The sequence below is a fragment of the Callithrix jacchus genome, chromosome 5, assembly GCF_049354715.1.
Source record: "Callithrix jacchus isolate 240 chromosome 5, calJac240_pri, whole genome shotgun sequence".
Classification (NCBI taxonomy): Eukaryota; Metazoa; Chordata; class Mammalia; order Primates; family Cebidae; genus Callithrix; species Callithrix jacchus.
The window spans coordinates 141474618-141499528 of record NC_133506.1 but is presented as its reverse complement, the minus strand read 5'-3'; the positions used below and the strand labels follow the sequence as shown (position 1 = coordinate 141499528).

The following is a 24911-nucleotide window of genomic DNA, read 5'->3' as shown; positions in this document are numbered from 1 at the left end:
CCAGCGAGGAGAGAATCCAGTGACACAGTCTTCCTGCAGAGGCCTTACTGAGCTGCCATGGGCTCTGCCTAGTTCAAACTTCCCTGCCACCTAGTCAAGCCTCAGCAATGGTGGATGCCCCTCCCTCTACAAAGCTCAAATGTTCCAGGTTGAGCTCAGACTGCTGTGCTGGCTGCACGAATTTAAAGCCAGTGGATCTTAGCTTGCTGAGTTTTGTGGGGTTAGGACTTGTTTAGCCAGATCACTTGGCTCTCTGATTCAGGGGATTGAATGGTTCTAGCTCTCTGGAATTCCAGGTGCCACTGTGGTATGAAAAAAAAACTGCTGCAGCTAGCTCAGTGTCTTCTCAAATGGCCACCTAGTTTTGTGCTGTAAACTCAGGACCCTGGTGTTCTAGGCACCAGAGGAGATCTCCTGATCTGCAGATTGTGAAGACCATGGGAAAAGTGCAGTATCTGGGCTGGAGTGCAAAGTAAAGTCCCTAATGGCTTCTTTTGGCAAAGAAAGGGAGTTCCCCAGCCCCTTGCACTTCCTGGGTGAGGTGATGCCTCACCCTGCTTCAGCTCACCCTCCTTGGGCTGCACCCGCTGTCCAACCAGTCCCAGTGAGATGAACCAGGTACCTCAGTTGGAAAGGCAGAGATCAGCAGCCTTTTGCATCAATCTCACTGGTAGCTGCACCCCAGAGCTGTTCCTATTTGGCCATCTTGCCAGTAATCACCTTTAATGACTTCTTTCACAGGAAATACAGCTAGCCAATGAAGGACTTTCCAGCTTATGTCTCTAGATGCTAGAAAATTCAGATTTCAACACCCATTGCATTGTTAGTGTATTAGTTTATATAAAGAATCATAATTAGGCCAGGCTCAGTGACTCACACCTGTAATCCCAGCACTTTGGGAGGCTGAAGAGGGTAGATCACTTGAGGTCAGGAGTTCAAGAACAGCCTGGCCAACCTGGTGAAACCCCATCTCTACTAAAAATACAAAAATTAGCCAGGCGGTGGTGGCATGCACCTGTAATTCCAGCTACTAAGGAGGCTCAGGCAGGAGAGGCAGACATTGCAGTGAGCCAAAATCGTGCCACTGCATTCCAGCCTAGGCAAAAAAGCAAGAGAGTTTCTATCTCAAAAAAAAAAAAAAAGAATCATTATTAGATTAGACATGTTCATCTCTTATTAACATATTCACAACCTCATTTACACTTTTCTTATTTAGTAAAAATTAGTGTTTTCACATTTAATTCCACTGAAAGTAAAAAAATTCCTAACTGTGGCAGAGGGACAAGTAAACACAGAAGCTAAACTGCTTTCGTGCTTCCTGGTATCATGTCTCTGTCTATTTTAAACAGAGAGGATCAAGTTTCTACTTTAGAAAATAAGCAAAACAAATCATTAGTGATATTAATCATTGTCAGTTTATTTTTCCTCCTCTTTTTTATTTGGTTAGGTGCTGACATGTATAAGCTTTAAGTAAATTGAACGTCCACTTGTATTTTATTGCTTGTTACAAACCCTCAAACCACAGCAATAGTCACAGTTTATGTTAGAAACAGCAAAATCGATGTGAATTCTGGAGTTGACAGTGACAGATGGAAGCCCTCATGCAGATGCGCTCACTGCTTCGCAGGACTTGAGGTCCTTGGGAATTTTGTGTGCTGTTTGTGATACAGGTGACTTGGAAGACAGTGTGCCCAGGCAGCAGCTCCCCTCCAGCTCACACCCATGGGAATGGAACACTCGGCTCAATTGCAGTAGGCATCCAGATTTACATTCTTTGAGAAGTAAATCCCATAACAGAGAAGTCTGTGGCTATGTACCAACTGCCTTCAGGTCTTCCACAATCTGTCCTCAACCACAGAACCTCCCAGGGGAAGTAAAAGCTGAGCTTATGGCTGGGAACCAGAACAGGAGCCTCACATGGTCCCAGAACCGCTGGGTGACACCTGGTAAGACTCATCTCACTTTAGGACCTGGTCTCCTCCTCCAAAAATAGTCAGTAGTGCCCACAATGCATATTTTAAGGTTTTCGTGCTCAAACAACATTTGTGAGCACTTACTATTTACTGGGAGCTGAGTGACGGTGGGGCCATGTGTTCTCACTGGGGACGCCATCCAACATGCTCCCTTCCAGGTACCATCCTCCCACCCCTGAAACCCTCCACATATCCAGGGAGGAAGGTGATGCTGCTCCCTGCTGCCTGTGTGCAGTGTGACTCGCAGGAGCTCCTCCTTTCATTCAGCAGGAAGCTTTTGCAAAGTGCCTGCATGCTTTAGAGGCTTTGCAGGGCCCTAGGAATACAAAGACCCATGAGACAAATGTCTGGTTGTTAGATTCCCCAGTGCAGTAAGCAATGAAATAAATTACCATGCGATGCAATCCTGTCTTATGGCAGAGGTATGAGCAACGTGCTGCAGGTGGAAACTACTGAGATATGTGAACCTGATTTTGACAGAGGGAGAAGGTGAAGGTGTCCCCTAGCAAGTGTAGTGAGGGCCGGCCAGGAGGATGCACCACAAATGGTCAGATGGGGATGGTGGAGACCAAGGCTGTTGTTCCAGGCTCGGGATGGGCATGCACCCTCACAGGGGGAGGGTGGCGGCAGCAGGGAAAGGGGAAGAATCCATGAGAGAGGGTTAAAATCAACTGCATATATTTTAAACATCTATTCTGACAGGGCAATGATATTTTCACAGTAATCCATTTACTGAATAACATCAGAGCAACTGTAGTGTATTATTCTCCCTAGAGCTGACCTTTTTATCTTAAGGTAGCACACTTTTTAAACATTTTGTTCAAAAAAGTCTTCTGTTTTCTCCTGTGAACATGTATGATGTGGTCAGGGAAAGGTTGTTGTCTTTTATAATATAGAAAAGACTCCAAAGGACTTGACCTTCCTGTCCTCTGAGTACCCATCTGCCCCTCCATCTGCTGACTTGGGACCACTTATGTGATCATATTCCTCTGAGTAATAGGAAGATTCTGTCCTACTCATTGATTGCAACCCACAAAACTGCTTTCAGTTCAAAACCATGTTCTGGAATAGCAGAGTGCATGCCGTGGCTCAGCAGGCCTGGGATTCCTTTTCCACTGGCAGTATCGACTTCCAAGTCTAAGACGGTGACTGTCCCCGTCAGTAGTCACCTTCCTTGTCATCGAAGGAGTGACTGCTGGCTGCGATGCTCACTAGCAGAGGAGAGTGGGCAGCTAGAGATCCCTACACTCTTGTTCTCTTCTGGGATCCTCCGGGCCGAGCCAAGTTAGGTTAGAATGTCCTTCCGTGTCTGCTGTTACACATAGGTATACTCCGTGTGTGCACCCAAATCATTAAAGGTGCAGAATTTTGCCTCCAAGAAGGAAATTACAATGCACACAAGTCTTTCTTTCCTCTCTCTGTTGTTCATTCATTTTGGGATCTCTGTGAGGCCAAATCCACCCAGTGCCCAGCACCACCCCTGGGGGTGGAGGGAAGTGGTCTGTAGGCATCAGTAACATCAGTAACAGTGGTTCATCTCCACTGGGCATGCTTTCACCTGCCAACACCACATGCGATGTCACTTCTCAGAGCTCAGCATTTGCATTATGCTGGCTGGATGCCTCCGGCAGGCCTCAGAAAGACCACTAAGCACTGGAAGGAGCTTCGGGCCTGTGAGTCCTCCAAAGGACCAGCTCATCACTGGCCCAGTCTGAGGGGTAGGGAATACCAGAGTTTACTTGGAATGTTCAAATTTTTAAATCCTGTAGGTCAGAGGTTCCAAACCCAGCTGCCCAGAATCATCCAAGGAACTTAAAAATAATACATACCAGCACCAGGCTCCACCGGCCCCACTGCCCCACTGGATGAGAAGTGGCCCATCTGAGAAAATGCTACCATCTCCTGTCACAGCTGGCATTTAGCCAGAAGTAAATGAGTACACAGCCAGAGTAGGGTGGGTCCCTACATCCCACAGTGCATAAATCTGAAGTGAACTGCAAGCTGCAGATTGAAATCTACATTCTTCATGCTGTTGTCACTGCAGTGCTCATGATTCCCCTCTCCCCTGGCTGAATGGAGTGTACTGAAGCCAAGAAATATGTCTTCGCAAAAAGTCTTGTACAGATTCTGACCACAGCCACTGGGTCAACTCCCTAAGGATTCCACTCAGAATTTGCATGACTGCACCTGTGTGGATTGGAATATCCTGGTTTTGGGTCACTCTGAACCTGAGCAGGAAGTGCCTGAGTGACCACCAAAGCACTTCTCAAAGGTCACTGTAGGTTCACAGCCACAGAGGCTGACAACCAAGACAGGAGGCTGACTCCAGGAGCTCGACAGGCTTTTGAGTAGCAGGAAGAAACACTGCAAAGCTGTAGACCAGCAAAGTGGGTTTACATCCTCTGTAATGTTTCAACATCTTTGGGTTCCAACAAATATTATAATTATATTAGGTGGGGAGGAAAGAGTCATGTGAGAAAATAGTAACTAAAGTCTAAAAAAGAAGAAAACCTCAAAAAAAATAAGTCATGCCCATTGGGAATGATAGTATGGGGAGTTAAAAAATAAAAATTCACGCCCAAATGTTGGATCCAATGGCAGAAACAAAGCTATGAGGAAGTATCAGGCCCTCATTTTTTTCTTTGTTTCCCATGAAAATACAATTTTCATCAGATATTTAAGCCCATTTGGATAAAGACTCCATCCCAGTTGGCACAGCAATGTACAAGGCATTTTTAACATAAAATATGAATGCAGTAAAAGTCTGATATCGAATTTGAAAGGAGATTTCTGAAGATGACTTCTCAGGAAAGCTTTCAAGGACCATAAAATTATAGGTGACTCATGGTCTCAATCCTTGTAACTAAAAAGAAGCATGTGGCCAACAGTAGGCAAGCAGCACTGATGGAATCCCTGCCATGTTCACAGGTTTCTTTGAATTAGAAGAAATCCTTACTCATTTAGTTAACCTAAGTTTGAAAGCTCAAGCACTTTGTGGTTGTCAGAAGCTATATGACAAATCTAAAATACAGAATTGGTTTGTATTCCAGAGGTTTTTGTTTTGTTTTGTTTTGTTTGTCTTTCTATGAAAATAAGACCAAACCACAAAATCTCTTGGTTTCTTAAGGCCACAAGGCCTTGTCGAAACCAAAGCAAGAGTTCTCTTACAAAGCTCTGTCCAAAAATTGTTCTGGTGAATGATAAATTGCAGCCAGTCTCTATCCAATGCCAAAATGGCAGGAACAAAATGTTTCACTTGTCTAGTCTTCTGAATCAACAAGGCTCACCCTGGTGTCCCAGCCTGCAGTGAACACTTGCTCCTAATGAGGCTTTGGGTGGCTTCAAATCCTGGCTGTCTGTGGCACAGTTGGTGCCTCCTTTATATGGTTTGACTCCGTGTCTCCACCCAAATCTCACCTTGACTTGTGATCCCCATAATCCCCACATGTCAAGGGCAAGACCAGGTGGAAGTAATAGGATCATGGGGGTGGTTTCCTCCATGCTGTTCTCATGATAGGTAGTAAGTCTCATGAGATCTGATGGTTTTATAAGCATCTGGCATTTCCCCTGCTTGCATTCATTCTCTCACCTGCCACCCTGTGAAGAGGCTCCTTTCACCATGATTGTAAGTTTTCTAAGGCCTCCCCAGCTATATGGAACTGTGAGTCAATTAAACCTCTTTTCTTGGGTATTCGTAGCAGCATGAGAACGGACTACAGTAAATTGGTACCAAGAGCGGGGTGCTGCTGTAAAAATACACATAAATGTGGAAATGACTTTGGAACTGGGTAACACACAAAGGTTGGAACATTTTGGAGGGCTCAGAAGAAAACAGGAAAATGTAGGAAAGTTTGGAACTTCCTAGAGACTTGAATGACTTTGACCAAAATGCTGATAGTGAACCAGACAATGAAGTTCAGGCTGAGGTGGTCTCAGATGGAGATGAGAAACTTGTTGGTAACTGGGGTTATACTTTCACTCTTGCTATGTTTTAGCAAAGAGACTGGTGGCATTTTGCCCTTGTCCTAGAGATCTGTGGAACTTTGAACTTGACAGAGATGATTTAGCATATCTGGCAGAAGAAATTTCTAAGTGGCAAAGTGTTCAAGAAGAAGCAGAGCTTTAAAGTTTGGAAAATGTGCAGCTTGGCAAGGCATTGGAAAAGAAAAACCCATTCTCTAGGGAGAAATTCAAGCCCACTACAGAAATGTGTATATGTAATGAAGAGCTGAATGTTCATCACCAACACAATGAGGGAAATGTCTCCAGGGAATGTCAGAGACCTCCAAGGCAGCCCTACCATCACAGGCCTGGAGGCCTAGGAAGAAAAAAATTGTTTTGAGGGCAGGGCCTAGGACCCCCCTGATCTACACAGCTTCAGGACATGGTGCCCTGCATCCCAGCTGTTTCAGCTCCAGCTGTGGCTAAAAGGAGCCAAGGTACAGCTCAGGCCATTGCTTCAGAGAGTGCAAGTCCCAAGCCTTGGTGACTTCCACGTGATGTTGAGCCTGTGGGTGCACAGAAGTCAAAAATTTAGGTTTGGGAACCTCCACCTAGATTTCAGATGATATAGGGAAATGCATGGATGTCCAGGCAGAAGTTTTCTCCCTCATGGAGAACTTCTGCTAGGGCAATGCTGAAGGGAAATATGGAGTTGGAGCCCCCACACAAAGTACCCACTGGGGCACTGCCTAGTGGAGCTATGAGAAGAGGACCACCATCTTCCAGACCCCAGAATGGTAGATTCATTGACAGTTTGCACTGTGTACCTAGAAAAGCAGCAGACACTCAATGAAAGCAGCTGGGAGGGAGGGGAGCTGTACCCTGCAAAGTCACAGGGGTGAAGTTGCCCAAGGCTGTGGAAGCCTACCTCTTGCATCAGCATGACCTGGATGTGAGACAGGGAGTCAAAGGAGATCATTTTGGAACTTTGTGATTTAATGACTGCGCTATTAGATTACAGACTTGCCTGGGGCCTTTGTTTGGGCCAATTTCTCCCATTTGGAATGGCTGCTTTTACCCAATACCTGTACCCCCATTGTATCTGGGAAGTAACTAACTTGCTTTTGCTTTTGATTTCACAGGCTCCTAGGCAGAATAGACTTACCTTGTCTCAGGTGAGACTTTGGACTTGGACTTCTGGGTTCATGCTGGAATGAGTTAAGACTAACACTTTGAGGACTGTTGGAAAGGCATGATTGTGTTTTGAAATGTAAGGACATGAGATTTGAGAGGGGCCAGGTGCAGAATGATATGGTTTGAATCTGTGTCCCCACCCAAATTTCACCTTGAATTATAATCCCCATATGTCAAGGGTGGAACCAGGTGGAGGCAATGTGGTCATGGGGGCAGTTTCCCCCATGCTGTTCTCATGATAGTGAGTCTCACAAGATCTGATGGTTTTATAAGCATCTGACATTTCCCCTTCTTGCACCTATTCTCTCTCCTGCTGCCCTGTGAAGAGGTGCCTGCCGCCATGATTCTAAGTTTGCTGAGGCCTCTTCAGCCATGCATAACTGTGAGTCAATTAAACCTTTTTCTTTATCGATTACCCAGTCTTGGGTATTTCTTCATTGCAGCATAAGAACAGACTAATACACTCCTTCCCAGTGAACTGAGGACAATGTCACCTAATGGCGGTCTTGCTCCAAAGGCCTTCACATAGGTGGTGTGGCCTAAGGAATGTGTGCTGACTTCATTAATGATACATGACATCTAACATCACAATGTTCTCAAGTATCTGGTTTACTAGTGCTTCCCAACTCACATAATGCCACATGAATTATATGCAAGTAAGAAATTCAGTCCAGATTCATTCCTGCTGCTTGTATCACGAGTATAGATTCCACTCATTTTGACATGGGGAGAATTAGGGTAAACTTCAGCTCTCTTAAATCTCCTGGGACTTCATGCACACCTTACTTTCTCTCTCTTCTCTACACAGGACTAGCCTTACTGAAATTTTCCTGAAAGTTCTTATTTCAAGTATGACATAAGCAGGGAGGGTTGGTTGCCCTAATGGCAGAAGATTCCAATAAAACAAACTCCAGGAGGCCCTCTCCTTATACAAGATATTTTGCCTAGCTGCTCATCATGTGGTATTCAGCAGCACATTACACTACTTTGTGCGTATACAATTGTATTGCATGTAATTAGTTTGCACTCAGCATTCATTCTCAACCCTTTCTAGGGTGCTTTCCTGCACTATAGAACCCGAGAGGCTAAAATCTACATTTCCTAGACTTCTTTTCAGCAAAAGACCTGAGGATGTTAAAAGTCACTGAGATTTTAAAGGGGGAAGCCAGGTAAAGGAGAGACTGGTGCCCTCTGGCTTCTTATCAGCTGATAACAAGGTCTTAGGAATATGAGGTTTCTACCTATTGCTGTGCTTTAGTGCCCCATCTCCAGCTTCCTCGGTATTAAGAGGCAGTTACAGGTGAGACAGGGACCTCATTCTGCCTCTGAAAGTCCATCTCCAGCTTTGTGGGTATAGAGAGGCCACTGCCACCCTAGCAATAGGGCTTTCCAATGTATCAGTGGCTCTCAGCCTTAAGAGTGTGGCCCAGACATAGGCATGGGCAAGGACTTCATGACTAAAACACCAAAAGCAATGGCAACAAAAGCCAAAATAGACAAATTGGATCTAATTAAACTTAAGAGCTTCTGCACAGCAAAAGAAACAATCATTACAGTGAACCAGCGACCAACAGAATGGGAAAAAATTTTTGCAATCTACCCATCCGACAAAGGGATAATATCCAGAATCTACAAAAAACTAAAACAAATATACAAGAAAAAAACAACCCCATCAAATAGTAGGCAAAGGATATGAACAGATACTTCTAAAAAGAAGACATTTATGTGGCCGACAAACATGAAAAAATGCTCATCACTGGTCATTAGAGAAATGCAAATCAAAACCACATTGAGATACCATCTCATGCCAGTTAGAATGGCGATCATTAAAAAATCTGGAGACAACAGATGCTGGAGAGGACATGGAGAAATAGAAACGCTTTTACACTGTTGGTAGGAATGTAAATTAGTTCAACCATTGTGGAAGCCAGTGTGGCAGTTCCTCTAGGATCTACAACTAGAAATATCATTTGACCCAGCGATCCTATTACTGGGTATATACCCAAAGGATTATAAATCATTTCTATTATAAAGATATATGCACATGTATGTTCATTGCAGCACTGTTTACAGTAGTGAAGACTTGGAATCAACCCAAATGCCCATCAACGATAGACTGGATAAAGAAAATGTGGCACATATACATGATGGAATAGTATGCAGCCATAAAAAAGGATGAGTTCATGTCCTTTGCAGGGACATGGATGAAGCTGGAAACCATCATTCTCAGCAAACTGACACAAGAACAGAAAACCAAACACTGGATGTTCTCACTCAGAATTTGGAGTTGAACAATAAGAACACATGGTCACAGGGAGGAGAAAAATCACACACCAGGGTCTGTAGGGGGTGGGAAGCTGGGGGAGGAATAGCAGGGGATGAGGAGATTAGGGAGGGATAACAGGAGAAATACCTAATGTAGGTGACGGGGGGATGGAGATAGCAAACCACCAGGGCATGTGTATACCTATGTAACAATCCTGCAAGTTCTACACACGTACCCCAGAACTTAAAGTAAAATAAAAAATAAAAATTTAAATTAAAAAAAAAAGAGTGTGGTCCTGAATCTTACAGGCCCAGGGGTCAGCACCAGACTCTCTGGCACCTGGGCATTATTTTCAGAGTTCTAGACTGGAACCTGGTTATCCAGCCCCAACAACAATTGTGTGAGCACCCAATTCATTAATATACAGTCATTCTGCTTAAGATACATCAAGTAGATTCTGCGTTCTGCCCTGAACCTTGACTGGCACAGGAAATAAAACACATTCCACATCTGTAATGTTTTATTGGCTGTCTCATAGGTCAGTTTGTGCAGCACCAAGCTTGAATCCACGAAGATCACTGTGGAGCCTAAAGCCCCACCTTGTATCTGATCCACTGTGGTGACTTCTGATGAATCCCTGTTCTAGGAACAACTCTAAGATTTCTACTTTATCTATTGTTACCATAAATCCTACCCTTAGGTCAAAAAAAGAACCTTGACTGGCCAAATACGGTGCCTCACACCTATGATCCCAGCACCTTGGGAGGCCCAGGCAGGCAGATCACCTAAGGTCAGGAGTTCAAGACCAGCCTGACCAACATGGTAAAACCCTGTCTCTACTAAAAATACAAAAAATAGCCAGGCATGGTGGCAGGTACCTGTAATCCCAGGTACTCGGGAGGCTGAGGCAGGAGAATCACTTGAACCAAGGAGGCGGAGATTGTAGTGAGCTAAGATTACACCACTGCACTCTAGCCTGGGTGACAAGAGCAAGACTCCACCTCAAAAAAACAGAAAACAGAACCTTGACCATAATTCTTGCCATTAGGCAGATTCGAACAGCACTCTTGCCTTTCCCTGAGGAGTCGGCTGCACTGGTGTATAAGTCCTGGGTCTGGAAGTGATGGTGTGGGGATCCATCATCCTGTTTGGCGACTGCCTGAGACTCTGGCTTCTGTTCCTAAGTCCCCATTAAATGTTTCTTTCTGAGAAAATGGATGTGTTGGCCACTTTCTTCAGCCTCTCAGCTTCCTCGGACTTTGGAGGTAAGTGTGCATAGATCTGATCACTGTAAAACAATCGTAGGCTGTTAAAATTGGCAAGTTCTTAGTGACCATGCCACGGTTTGCCAAACACCAAAGTCCCAGGAACCATCTTGGAAAATGCCCACCAAGTAGTAGCAACAGGGTTGGCTTTATTGAGTACCATATTAACTGGGGAGGAGGAGACATTAGTATATTTGTATCATTGGAAATTCACTTAGACATTCAGCAAGGAACCTGTATAGACCCTATATAGAAGCCACTTGACCCAAACACTTGAAGGGCCCAGAGAAACTTAGAGCTAATGATGTCATGAGGACGCTTTCTTTTTCTTTTTCCTTTCTGTATTTTTTTTTAGAAGAAGAAGAAAGAAGTAGAGAATAAGCTACTAAATTTTAAGAAGGTAAGTTTTAGGTTTTCAAAAATCAGAATAACACAGTCAAGTGCTATCGACACCAGACTTAAAAGTTAGTTCATAGAAAGAAAAAAAAAGAAAAGGAGGTTATGCCAAAGGCTTGGCGAAGCCTTGTATGTCTTTCTGAGAAACTAAAAAGCTAATATCACTTCCCACAGCTGGGCTGATCATAAGACATGATAAGTGCATCGTGCATTTCTATAGAGTAAGAAACTAAATTCACTGAAGTAAAATATTGCCTAACAGAATAAGAGACCGCAAATAAACTCCATTATTTAGTGTCCATACATGTAGAGGACAAAGATTCTATTCCTTCTTTCTATTCCCAAAGCCTATCATTATGCAAGGCACAGAACGGGCCTTCAATAAATATTTAATTAGTGAAGGATGCTGGAGATCGATGAGGGAAGAGGAGAAATTAATGTATTTACTTGGAATTTATATTCATGCAAACTTCAAAGTATAATGGAAGTTTCACAAGAACTAAACATATGTAAACAGAACAATTTAAAATAAAAACGTAATGAAAGTAAGTTTAGAAAGAGAGATGTGAGATAGGGCCAATTCGCCGAAAATCATTGAAATGACCAACTTAGGAAATGCTGACGATGAGCAACGTAAGGAATGACCTAGAAAGGAGCAGTAACAGCAGCAACAAATACCACATTTAAGGGAAGTTAGCTATCAAGTCCTGGAAAAAAGGAAACTTGATGTGCTAATTGAGAAATTGAAAAAAAAAAATGCTAAACATTCCAAAACTTTGGCAAGTTAAGAAATTACATCAACATAAAGTCAAAGGAAATTGTTACCTACTGAAAAAGGTCAGATGAAATGTTGAAACTGTGGTTGCTGATAACAAAAATCAACCTTTCTGAACATTGAATATATCCATAAGAAGTCCAACTTACCTTATGCCTCTTGGAAATCAATAAATTAAATATTCCTTAAAATAGTACCCTGAAAAACAAAACAGAAAGAGTCAAGTGCAACTGCTGAGATACCTTCAGAAGGTGCCAAGAGCGGCGGAGTCCATCCTCTTTCCCAGCCACACTGGTTTCCTTCTGGATTCTTGCAAGCAGATGCCTCACCTCCTGGCGAAGCTTTCCCATTAGTTGGTTCCCTCCCCCTCCTGCTACCTCTCTCACCTGATCTGACACGGCATCATTATTTAATTGCTTCTGTAACTTGCACACACATTGTAAAGGTCCTGAAGGCAGCCACTGCATGCTCCCTCTGTATCCCCAGGTCTGATTGGAAGACCTGGTTCTCAGCAGCCTCTCAACGTGTGTTAAATGAATGGATGAATGAACGAACAGACAAGATCTCTACTGAGAGATTAGAAGTGGATGGGAACTACGGGGTCCTGGCCTGGGACAATGTCTGGCCCAACGGGGAGGGCGGTGGGGTCCCAGGTACACCTGAACAGGTTCTGAGCACCTGGGGAAAAGCCTCCGAGGAGGCTCTTTGCCAATGTTATAATTTTGACTGGAGCCCACCTTAGGTGTAACCATCAACCAAATTGCAACAGACTCTGAAATTCTAAGTACATCTAACTACATCACTAGAAATGGGAAATAGGGAAAAGATCTCAGAGAAACTGCATTCCTGAGATTTTATGCTCAGAGCACTTCCCATGGGCTTCGTGATATAACATGTATCAAAACTCGGCTTCAACCGACGGATCCCCAAGTGAGGTAGGGCTGTCCAGGAGCTACAATGTTTCCTAATAAACAGAGAACCATGACAGGCAAATGATCTGGACCCCCAGCTGTCCCCACAACATTGCGTGGATGGTTTCAATATGGTGTTTTAAAAAGCATATTTTGTATTTTTGTTAAAAGACAGACCAGATGCCCACTTTCATCTGGTCCCCCTTGCCCAGAATAAAAAAGGATGATGAATTCCCTCAGTGCCCAGGATAAATATAGGAATTCTGATTGACCATCAGCCCTGCAAGGACTTCCCAAAAGAGGACAGCTTCAAGGAGAATTTGCAAAAACAGGAGTGTGACTCAGACAGACTCCAAAGTCAAATGCCTAAGAAACATGAAAGAAAGTCAAAAGCAAAGACAAAGACATATGTATTTAAAGAGCTGTTTGAAGGCATTAAATAGGGCGACCCCTAGGATTATGGTATTATTTCTGGCTTGGACAGTATAAGATATGAAATGAACTCATGCTAATTTCTCTTTTTTAAAAATAAAATGGCAAGATCAAGCAGAGAATATTTAATTTAAGATGGGCTGTCCATGGCTGTGCCCATCACTCATTTGTATCTAAAGCCCTCTCCGAAAACAACTGAGAGGCGTTGCAGATAAAAATGCACCGATATTCCATAAATAAAAAGCCATCAAAATAGACATTAAAGATAACTGGTACATGCTCGAATGCTTCCCTCCTCACACAAACAAGTTATTATTTTAACAGAACTGCTCGGTGGATGCTCTCACCTGTCCAAACAGCAAAAGCAAGTCTCTACAGAGCACAAACCGGAGTTCACCTGAACAGACGCTCTGAAGATTAACTGTGTGGAAATGGAGCTATTTGGTGGCCGACAAGCACAGCTTTCTGTATTCAGGCATCAAAGTGACAGTCCTTTTGTTTGCAAATGCGCATTGCCTCCGATTAAGTGCTTTAACGACACCCAGGGACAAAGCTGAACTTTCACATTTTCTAACCCATCTCCGGAGTGTGCATCTGTGTGGGGAGGGGGGAAGGCATAGGGGGTTGTGGGTGTGGGTGTGTGGTGTGCTCACATGTGCACCCACACACTTAGCTGTGCTCGAATATCAAGAGGCACAACGTGGACTAACTGCATGTTCAAAAGAGGAGCGTGGCAGCTTACAGTTGCCAGCCTGTGTGTTTGCCGTATGCTGGCTCATAACAGTGCCTCTGCAAGCGGTTCAATGCTTTCCAGAAAGTGCCACAACAGAGCCAGGATCTGGTTGCTGGCCCAGCCAGGCTAGTGGAGTTGTGTGTGATATCGTAAAGAGGCCAGTGTTCAGCTCACCCTCTGGGGACTTTTCATGCGAGTCGCACATCTTCTGAAAACGCTTCTGTTTAGGGCTCTGGATTTTTCTCGTCCTCTGCAGCTGTCTTAACTATGAAAAGCCTGAGAGAGACATGAAAATGCAGTTATTTTTTACGTGGAGCACATTCCACAAAACCCAAGGCTTCTCTTCTGGAGTTGACGCTTCTTTCCTGCTAATCCTCTACCTCTCGTCTTTCTCCCTTTTTCATCTCCCTAATCCATTGGTTCAACTGCTATCTCCACGCTCACCTTCTGTGGCCCCAGGCTTTTTATTCCACCCTCAGACCCTCTTGTACCTAAAAATGGCACCACTGCATTCACCCAGAATGACAAGGCCTCATTCTCTCTCTTCCTCCCCATCTTAGACTCTCAGGCCGTGTGGCTGCAGCTCCCACGGAGGGTTCACAGCACTAGTTCTGTCGGATAGTAGAATGCAAAGATGTGCATCTATTTATGAAAATGTTTGGCTCACATAGCTGCGTATGAAACTAGACACTAGACCATTAAAGAAGGGATATAGACCAATGGCCGTAAAGCAAGCAAAGCACTCAGGAAGTTCTGTAGCTGGAGTTCTGATCGCAGTTCCAGACAATGATGTGACTTGCCTATTTATAACCCTGCATCTTCATAAAGACATATCAGAATGCAGAATTTATCAATATCTTTTGGGGTTTTAGTATCAGTTTTTCCCAGGCAAGTTAACTTACACAGACCTAGGTTGAAGAAATGATTACCACAAGCGACTGCGGCATGTTGCCCAAAACGTAAAATAAGAAAGAAGTTGCCGACACTCGTCCATCTGCAGACAGGAGATCTAGTTCTGTCTTACGCCTTGGCGGGATACATATGTGCCGGCGAAAACTAAAAAGCGCAGTATTGCCATTGCTCTGTCCCAGCTGTGACACTCACACCAACACTGCCATTTATTTCATGAGTAGATTGTGAAGATTCATTAGGAAATGTTTCTAAAGTGCCTGGAATTCACTAGGAAGATACAGGAGGGACTTTTGAGTAGCCTCAGATATAGTCACATGGGAGCCTCTGGGAAACCATCTTTGCAGTAGTTTTGTTTCACGTAGCAACCTTGGCATGAAGTTAGGGGAAGTGTTTTAGTTTCTTTGGGGAGGGGGCACTAAATTAAGAAACAAAATATTAAATAGGTGTTAGATTCTAAAAATATCTAAGCTACAGCTGCCTCTTTCAATCCATGCCGTAGGCTGTGTTCATAAGAATGCACCAAATGTGTCAGTGAATCAAATCACCATTGCCCTCGATTGACTGGAACCCATCCTTCCCTCGAGGTTTCATTTGTAGGCTTGATATATGCTGGCCCATGGACTTCTGACTTCAGTATCTCCTTAGGCGGCACACACTCTCCAATACCTGCATACACACCCACACACACTACCCACCTTCCCTACACACGAACACCCACTCTTCCCTACACACATACTTTCTTCCCTACATACACACACACAGACACACACTTCCCTACACACACACCACCCATTCTTCCCTAAATACATACACACCACCTACACCCTCTACACACACACTCTTCCCTACACACACAGTCTTCCCTACACAGTCTCTTCCTTACACACACACTCTTCCCTACACACACACCACCCATTCTTCCCTAAATACATACACACCACCTACACCCTCTACACACACACTCTTCCCTACACACACAGTCTTCCCTACACAGTCTCTTCCTTACACACACACTCTTCCCTACACACACACTCTTCCCTACACACACTCTTCCCTACACACATACTTTCTTCCCTACATACACACACACAGACACACACTTCCCTACACACACACCACCCATTCTTCCCTAAATACATACACACCACCTACACCCTCTACACACACACTCTTGCCTAAACACACAGTCTTCCCTACACAGTCTCTTCCTTACACACACACTCTTCCCTACACACACACTCTTCCCTACACACACTCTTCCCTACACACATACTTTCTTCCCTACATACACACACACAGACACACACTTCCCTACACACACACCACCCATTCTTCCCTAAATACATACACACCACCTACACCCTCTACACACACACTCTTCCCTACACACACAGTCTTCCCTACACAGTCTCTTCCTTACACACACACTCTTCCCTACACACACACTCTTCCCTACACACACTCTTCCCTACACACACACTCTCTTCCCTACACTACACACACACCACCCACTCTTTCCACATACACACACATCACCTACACTTCCCTAAACACACACACACACACACACACACACACACTCTCTCTCTCTCTCTCTTCCCTGTCTTGACCCCTTCCAATCTGATCACTTCCTCCAGCCCCCATGCTTCTGACAATGGAACCCTTTTTGGAGGAAAAGAAAGTCCGTGCTTTTCTCAGTACATGGTTTATAATGCTTTTTCTCTCTGAAGCTCATGGAAAAGACAAACTGTAACTTAGAGGAGATTCAAGTCCTCCCTCAATTCGCACTTGGGTGGCCCCGTGGCCTTCCAAGAGTGATTGGCACCAGCCTCAGATTCTTCATCTGCTAATACAGATGGTGAGCCTTATCTTGACCTTCCTTCCAGGGCACGTGGAAAGACTGAATGGTGTAACAAATGTGAACACTTTTTGAAAAGCACGACACGATTTAAACACACTGTGTATCTTAGATCATGTGTGCTGCTATAACAGCATACTGGAGGCTGGGCAATTTCTACAGAACAGGAATTTATTAGCTCACAGTTCTGGAGGCTGGGAAGTCCAGAAGCATGGCACCAGCATCTGCTGGCAAGGAGCTTTCTACTGTGCCATCCCATGGTGAGAGGTGGTTGGGCAAGAGAGGGCAAGAGCAAGAGAGAGAGAGTGCAAAGGGGGCTCAAACTCACTTTTATAACAAACCCACTCCTGCAGTAATGAACCCACTCCCTCAACCACAACATTAATCTGTTCAGGAGGGCAGAGCCCTCCTGATGTAAACACCTCCCATTAGGTTCAACACTATTGCATTGGGAATTAAGTTTCAAACACATGAACTTTGGGGAACACATTCAAACCACAGCACTAGGCATGTGTATTTATTTAATTAAAGATACCTCTCATATGTGATTCTGTCATTTTAAGGCAGATATCACTGAGAATAAGTGCTCTACTTTCTCTAAAATATTCCTTTGTATAACTGTGAAAGAGAGAAAAATGGGCTAGAAGGAGCACAGATCTCATCCACTAAAGAATCCCGGGGTCCTCAGCAAGACTCCTGAATTAACTGCTCCGGAATTGCCCAGCCCATGCCTTCAGCTCTGGAGAGTGACTTGCGTGATCCTGTGCATCTGCCGGGGCAGATCCAAAAGGCACCCTGAGGCCAGGTGCAGATGCCAGCGTGCGGGTCTGAAGGTTTACATTTTATAAGCTCTCTTTTAAGAAAAAAAAAAAACAAACAAACAAAATGGCAAGTCCAAAATTTAGTATAAGACGTTAGAAGGGGTCTGGGCAAGCAAGTTCCTGAAGTTTAAGTTCCATTAGCATCATGATAAACTTGCCTTTACACTCAGTTTTCCCCAACAGATGAAAAGTTTTACTAAGGACAGGGCCTGGGCCTTCTAGAAGTTTAGGAAACTTCTCATGCCCCTCAAAGTTCTATGGTCTGCATACAGTGAGTGCTTAGAGCATGCTATGGCGCAGTCAGGAATTCTTAGCGAACCCCCGTGTGCATTGTCTTTCCACTACCTTGTCTGACAATGCATGCCAAGTCAGTCATTCCCTTCAACAAATATTTTGAAGCACTCCAGTTCAGAGCTCCGTGCCAGGCCCTGAGGCAAGGCAGGTGCAAAGATACAGCAGACAGGTCCTGGCTCTCTGGGGACACCCAGGCTTGATGGAGAGGGAGGTATGCAAGCAAATGACCCGACCACAAGCAGGCAAGCTCTAGACCCAGGAGATGCACGGCACTGTGGGGCAGACAGGAAATGATGCCATTTTCCCACATAGGCAGTGACACTGAGCCCTCCTGTAAGGACGAGTATGAAGGGAAGAGCTCTTTAGACAGAATGAATGGAGCGAGGAAGCAAGGAGCCAGTGAAGAGGACCCGGAGCAGTTGATGATGGAAAGCAGTGGGGAAAGGGGTGGTAGCTGAGTGTGGAGAGTAATCCAGAGGAGGCGGATTGTGGTTGCCAACAAGCAGATCACAGAATACACCACATCCGCCAGGCTCAACAGAGCACACCCTTACTCTACTGGACTTAAAGTCGGAGTGGCAGCTAGGACACACACGGTCACACATCAACAATCAATCAAGCCGCATTTACTAGATGTGTATTTAGCTTTACTGGGCTTTTCCCCAAACACAGAAGAAGTGGACCATGCAATCCCTATGGACCTTACAGATTCACCGGGAGGAGAAAACCAGCGTCCTCAATCAGCACAAGAACTCCTCAGTGTTCGTTTGTATGGCCTGCGCTTTAAGTGCAAAAACAGCTCAAAAGGGGAAAGATTCCAGTAGGCTGGAGTCACAGGGGAGAGAAACTGGAGTTTGACCTCAGAGGAAGGAGGGCCTGAGGCCACATCCAGAGGCCACAGGTGGTCCTGGACTCTGCATCACATCAGGATTGCCCTCTCGGCTCCAGCATTCACCGGTTTGGGGGCCTCAGACATGTGACTTAACCTCCCTGCACCTCAGTTTGCTCAACCACAAAATGAAATATATTAGTCCCTCTAGCTACAAATCCTGATACAGCAAAGAGTGTCAATTATATGCTGTATACATATTAGAAGTTTCTAAGGGGAAAAAACTGGGACAAAAAGCTATTTTTAAAATGTAGGGGTAGGAGACACCGTGATTTGGATGATATTGTCTTTGCTGAGCTACCAAGCAGCTGCAGCCTGCACCAGGAGCTCAGGAGCAGGAGGCAGTGACTCCAGGAGGTCCTAAAGGAGGGATGCGCCTCCTTCCCAGGATGCACAGAGCCATCCATTTGCTGGGTTAGCAAACAGATGCCCAGCTTAGATGGGCTGACTCATTAAAGAACAACCCACAGCTCTGGAGTTTAGCAAGCCCTTTGCCAGCCGAGTTCCCAGGGAACTCCAAGCAAATCCTTAGGGAAGTCAGTCTAAGAAATTGTTTACTTATGGGTGGTTAGATTCTTCAGGGCCAGCCTTGAACCATCTGGGTTTTACTGAGCACCTGAAATTGGACCTTAATGGAATAAACTGTGAATGTAAACAAACCAGAAGAGAAATGTTTGTGACCAAGACGAGCCCCTTATGTTTTAAGAGGGGCTGGTTCTGTGTGTGTTCTGGTCTGGACTGAATTTTCTTTCAAAGAATTCAATTTGCTTTCCTGAGCAGGTGAGGAGAAGGAATGTGAAGCAGAATGATCAAATTTCATCCGAGAAGTACAGAAGTCATGGAATCAGACATTACATTAATCCTCATCTTCAGACAAATTTTTCTTGAAGTCAGCAGGTGGCAAGAAAATGGGCCAAAGGTGACAAGTGACGAAACCTGCACTTTCTGTCTTTAAAACCTATTGCAAAATCCACTATCCTTGCCTAACCCATGCAGGGAAAATTGCCCTTTTGTGTTGTGAATAATAGATCCCAGTAATTAATTCTCGCTAAAGTCCTCCATTTAGTTGCCTCTAGTTAAATTTTCCTTAATTTGAAGGAAAGGTCTGCAGCTGCCCTAAGAGTGGGCAGGAGGCTGTGGACAACTGGGACTGTGGCAATACTTCTGGGCAGGGAGGTGGCCGGTGGCAGCAAGATGTCAGGGCCAGAGCAACTGCCTTAGAGGCCTGGTTTTCTTGCCTACCAGTCACGTGGCTCAGACAAGACACTGCTGTTGTCTAAGTTTTCGTTTCTTTATCTGTAATTTAAGCATACCCTGAATGACCTAAATAGCCAGCTCTTCCTACAGTGGGGGGTCCTTGGAGGGACCAAAATGAAGGCAATGAGGATCCTTGATATTCTTATATCCCTAATATTAGAGGATTCCTGATATTCCTTTCAGGTCTAAAATTCTGATTCTAATATATATTAAAGTGCTTTATAAGCTGTTCACTGTTATATCAACACAAAGTATTCTTAGTAAAATTATCCAATAGCCCAAGGGCCTGGATTCAGGGGATAAAATGGAATTTGATCCAGTCCTCACTCTGCCCCCACCACTGGGTCCCTGGGAGCTTCTGCCACTGAGATTCCCAGAGCGCAGGGAACAGAAATAACAGAGAACAGAACACACATCTTCAGCAAAGATGTCAGTTTCCTTGGACTGGGTAGAAGAGCTTCCCGGGAAAGTGACTTACCCTTCAGTAATTCCTCATTTGCACTGTCCAGACCTCAAACCCTTTCCTCCTCAAAGCTACTCATAGAAAACTGCTTCTGAAAATAGACTTCCTATGGCTTAAATCAGTTCACATACAAACAGCAGCTTTATGCCCAAGAAACTGACCTTTCCCTCAGACCTTGTAACACATTTGACCAGTTACAATGATCATTTTACAACATCTATGACAAAGGCCACTTATTTTTAAACATTCAGTAGGCATCTGAAGAGCTCCTGAAAGGAAACATACCAAATTTGTAAAATATCACATTTCTCTTCTTTAAGTTCTGTATAGTACAGAGACAAATATTGGCCCTGACAAAATCTGAGTGGGGACATCAGACCCTCTTAAGATTTAGAGCTTACCAAATACTCCCAGCACTGCTCTCCAATAACAAAGAACAGAGAGGCGGCCCCAGGACTCTGGGGCCAGCACTCCAAGTGGACTGATGGCAGGCAATCCATGTCACTGAAGTCAGCATTAATTGTAATTCTCTAAAGGCAGTACCGTTCAGATAGCTTGCTTTCAATCTTGTACACCAACTCAAACTTGGGACTTTTAAATTAAGATTTGCCCTGATCCATCCCACTAGTACGACACTCAACAGCCAACTTTTTGTAGATTCATAAGTCTAAATAGGATAAAGGTGACTTAGAATACACACAGAGTTTTGATCTAACTGTGAAATAATACGTGGGTGAAGAAGTGATTACACTCACTATGGGATTACCGGATCCAAAATCATACTTTCATACTGCATTGTTTTCTTATCAGTTCACAAATACATTATTTTGCAAATGATCGACTTTCTCCAACTCTGACATTTGTTTTACAATAGAGAAGAGTTTTGCAGAGTGCAATAGTGAATCCCCTTACTTCCCTCCCTTCCCGCTTCCTTCCTCCCCCATCCCTCCGTCCTCTCCTCACGTTGGCTCTCACATCTCTCCTGCCTTCCATTATTTTTCACCTCCTCCTTTTTCCTCTGCTCTCCTCCATCACCCTCACGAATATGCACTGAGTGTCCACTCTGTGCCAGAGCTGGGCTACTTTCTGGTAATGAGACCCAGGAGGCACAGTGGAAGCCCCAGCAGACTGTCACAGTGACTACCAGCGATGGCTTCAACAAGGACACATGCATGAAGCCGCAAGAGAAGCCAGCCTAGACAGTGATGAGCAGTGGGGCTTCCTGAGGAAATGATACCAATCTGGACACCCTGGAGGTCCACCCACCTTCTCCATTTTACCCAGCTCCTCCCAACTCCACAGCCCTTAGACTAGGACCAGGTCTCCTGCCCCCAGCCCAAGGGGGTTTCCTACTGCAAGTCTGTTTTCCTGCTCCCTGTTGTACCCACAGTCAGCTCTGCCTGCCCATGTAGGGATGAGGCCTGAACACCTCCAGATTTGTCCTTCTATTTTGTTGAGGTTTCTTTGAAAGATCCTCGCTGTGAAATTCTGTCTTTCCACGTATCTGTCTTCACCTCCCTGTGAGCCACATGGTGAGATTTGGTCCGTGTTCTTTGTTAAACAAATGGATCTTTCCCATGTATAAAAGAAAAAACACTGGGCATGGTGGCTCATGCCTGTAATCCCAGCACTTTGGGAGGCCAAGGCAGGTGGATCTCCTGACGTCAGGTGTTCAAGACCAACCTGGCAAACATGGTGAAACCCTGTCTCTAAAAATACAAAAATTAGCCAGGCATGGTGCCTGGTGCTTATAATTCCGGGAGGCTGAGGCAGGAGAATCGCTTGAACCCAGGAGGCGGAGATTACAGTGAGCTGAGATCAGGCCACTGCACTCCAGCCTAGACAAGAGCAAAACTCCATCTCAAAAAAATAAATAAATAAATAAAATAAAATAATGTCCCTCCTCCTATAGAATTGTTTAAAGGCCATATTTACATCTCTAATTAAGGAATGTCTACGCTAAAGAAAAAGGCAAGCAGCATCTTTGACTCCATGACAGGGCTTACCCAGATAAGGTGTTTGGAAAACCACACTTACCAGCAACTGAGTTTCTCAAGAGCACTGTGTCCGCTGCAGTCGGGATGGAACTACCTTCAGGAGGCCCATCTGCCCCCAGTCATGGCCATCCGTGGTGGAAAATGCATCCCAGGCAGCCACCCAGCACGCCCTAATGTGGTCCAGCCATGGGAGAAGTCCCAGCAGATGAAAGCAGAGCAGCGAGTAGCCAGCGGCCACCCAGTGTGGCAAGACCATGGTGGGGGTGGGATTACAGCAAGGGCACATCAGAAGCCAGGCACAAGGCCACGCCCTGTCCATTAGTGGGATCGGTTAGTTGCCAGAGTCACAGAAAGCTGCCACGAGGACTTTGTAAATCAGATGGAATTTATTCTTACAATGCAGCCACCCCACCAGGCTTGCTTCCTTTCCCGTGAGCCCTGTGAGCGGCCCTCCCCCATCAAAACAGCACAGAGAGGGCTCGCGCACATGGGGCCACACTCTTGCCAGGGATCCCCCACTTCCCTGAGCTTCATCTGGGCCTCATCCTTCAGCTACAATCGTTTATTTTTCCCAGTACATGCATTACCCTAAAGTGAAAAAATGTAAGTCAAACAGCAACCAAAAGTCTTAAATCCTGAGGCCTCACTCCTGTAAAAGAAAAAAGAATCAGTGGATAACAGCTAATGCTGGCAAGAAGATGGGGGTAAAGGGGTATGTTAAACCTTCAAACCTGGGTCCTACAACCAGATAAAATGAAAATAACTCTCCAAGCTGTTAGAGAGAGTGAAATGGAACATCTGAATTGCAAAATGCTTGAAGATCAGCACGTTGTTACCCACGGAAAGTGACTGCTTTTTTTTTATCCCTCCATAGAAAAGGTGATACTGTAGTCAGCAAACGCTTGAGAAGGCATTTATAGACTTCTGTAATCATTAACATTACTTTTACAAGCATTGCCCTGAAGGTGACTAGTGGGTAAAACAAGACAGAAAACAAAAAAGTATACCATTGTATTTCTTTTACTCTGTCTTATAATAATGACAATAATAGCTAACATTTATGGAACACTAGATTATAGGCCTAGCATTTGGCCTAGAACTTTATTATATGATTATCTCCTTTCATTTCCAGAAATAATGAGCATTAAAGGGAATTTCTTTAGTGACTATGAATCAGATCTACTAAATTGTAGGTCCCTTTAGGGCAAGCACCAAACTTCATTCATCCTAGCTCAGTGCTAGGAACAGAGTGAGCTTTTAAAAAATGTTTTTCAAATCGTTTTTATAAAACCTCAAGCAGGATTTGATAGCTATGAGCTGGTTGGAAATATTCACCTACATTGTTTGAGACAATGTCTGTGGAACTTACCCTTTTAAAGGATGCATAGTAAGTGCATCATTGCCTTTTATTTATTTTATATATTTTTTATTGTGTTTTAGGTTTTTGGGGAACATGTGAAGAACATGCAAGATTGTTGCATAGGTACACACATGGCAGTGTGATTTGCTGCCTTCCTCCCCTTCACCTATATCTGGCAATTCTCCCCAAGTTATCCCTCCCCAACTCCCCACATCATTTCCCATTTCCTTTTATAAGGTACTGAGGACTGCGGCAAAAGTCAAAATATTTCACGGCAATTCATTTAGCAAAACATTGCCCACTCCTAGCATTTCAATGTGTCAAAGTTAGTGTTTTCTACAAATAGGAGACAGCATCTCAAATACCAAAATGCTAAAATTTCCCATCAGTTTTGTCTGTTAGTTACAGTACCATAAAAAGGACTTCTTTAGCCTATGACTTATCTATACAAAATCTTTCAAAACCATTTACTCAACCTGACAGGTACAGCAATTAGAACTAATTACAGAAAGATTCGCCTAAATTAGGGCAAAGGTTGAACTATACGATACATCAGTTAAAAAAAAAAGTGTATACAATTTGAGAGTAGATAATACATCTACAAATATTGCCAGTCCAGTTGCAATCCAAAAATAAGATGTGTAAACTCTTGTTAGTAGTTTAGAACATGTTTTCCAACGACAGTGAAGTTATAAATGACAATTAGTGTTAATTGTGTGATGAGATGGAATGATATTTGGCCAAATCCTAGCCCTTATCCAGACACGCACCCGGATCAGCTGCAGGTTCTCCCTCTCTGGAGTGGAAGGCAAGGAAGATAGCAAGGACAGATGCTCCCTGTCTGTTACTCACAGGCCCTGCCCCTTTGTTACTCACAGGCCCCGCCCCTGAGCCGGCTGATTGAGATGGGAACAATGTGTGGGCCACAGAATCTCTGCCTCATAAGCTGGTTTATTTCTGTCCCTTTCCTCTTGCTCCATGCACTGATTCTGGTCTTTGGTGGAGCACGGAGAATGGATGGTGCTTGTATTTGTCTGCTCAGGCCATCATGACAGTGTCCCAAGGCCTGGGGTGCTTAAACAGACATCTGTAGTCCCACAGTTCCGTAGTCAGGAAGTCTAGGATCAAGGTGTCAGGAAGTGTGGGCTCTCCTGGGGCCTTCCTCATCATCTT

The 24911-nt window shown here is 44.5% G+C and overlaps 1 long non-coding RNA gene across 1 annotated transcript; it reads right to left on the bottom strand.

Annotated features, from left to right (window-relative positions):
* Positions 1 to 1278: 1278 nt before the first annotated feature.
* On the bottom strand, positions 1279 to 24560 carry LOC118153915 (uncharacterized). Its single transcript, XR_013536419.1, has 3 exons — positions 24509 to 24560; positions 14062 to 14163; positions 1279 to 13748 (listed from the first exon to the last, which is right to left on the bottom strand). It is a non-coding gene; the product is annotated as an uncharacterized LOC118153915 (long non-coding RNA).
* Between the last annotated feature and the right edge of the window lie 351 nt (positions 24561 to 24911).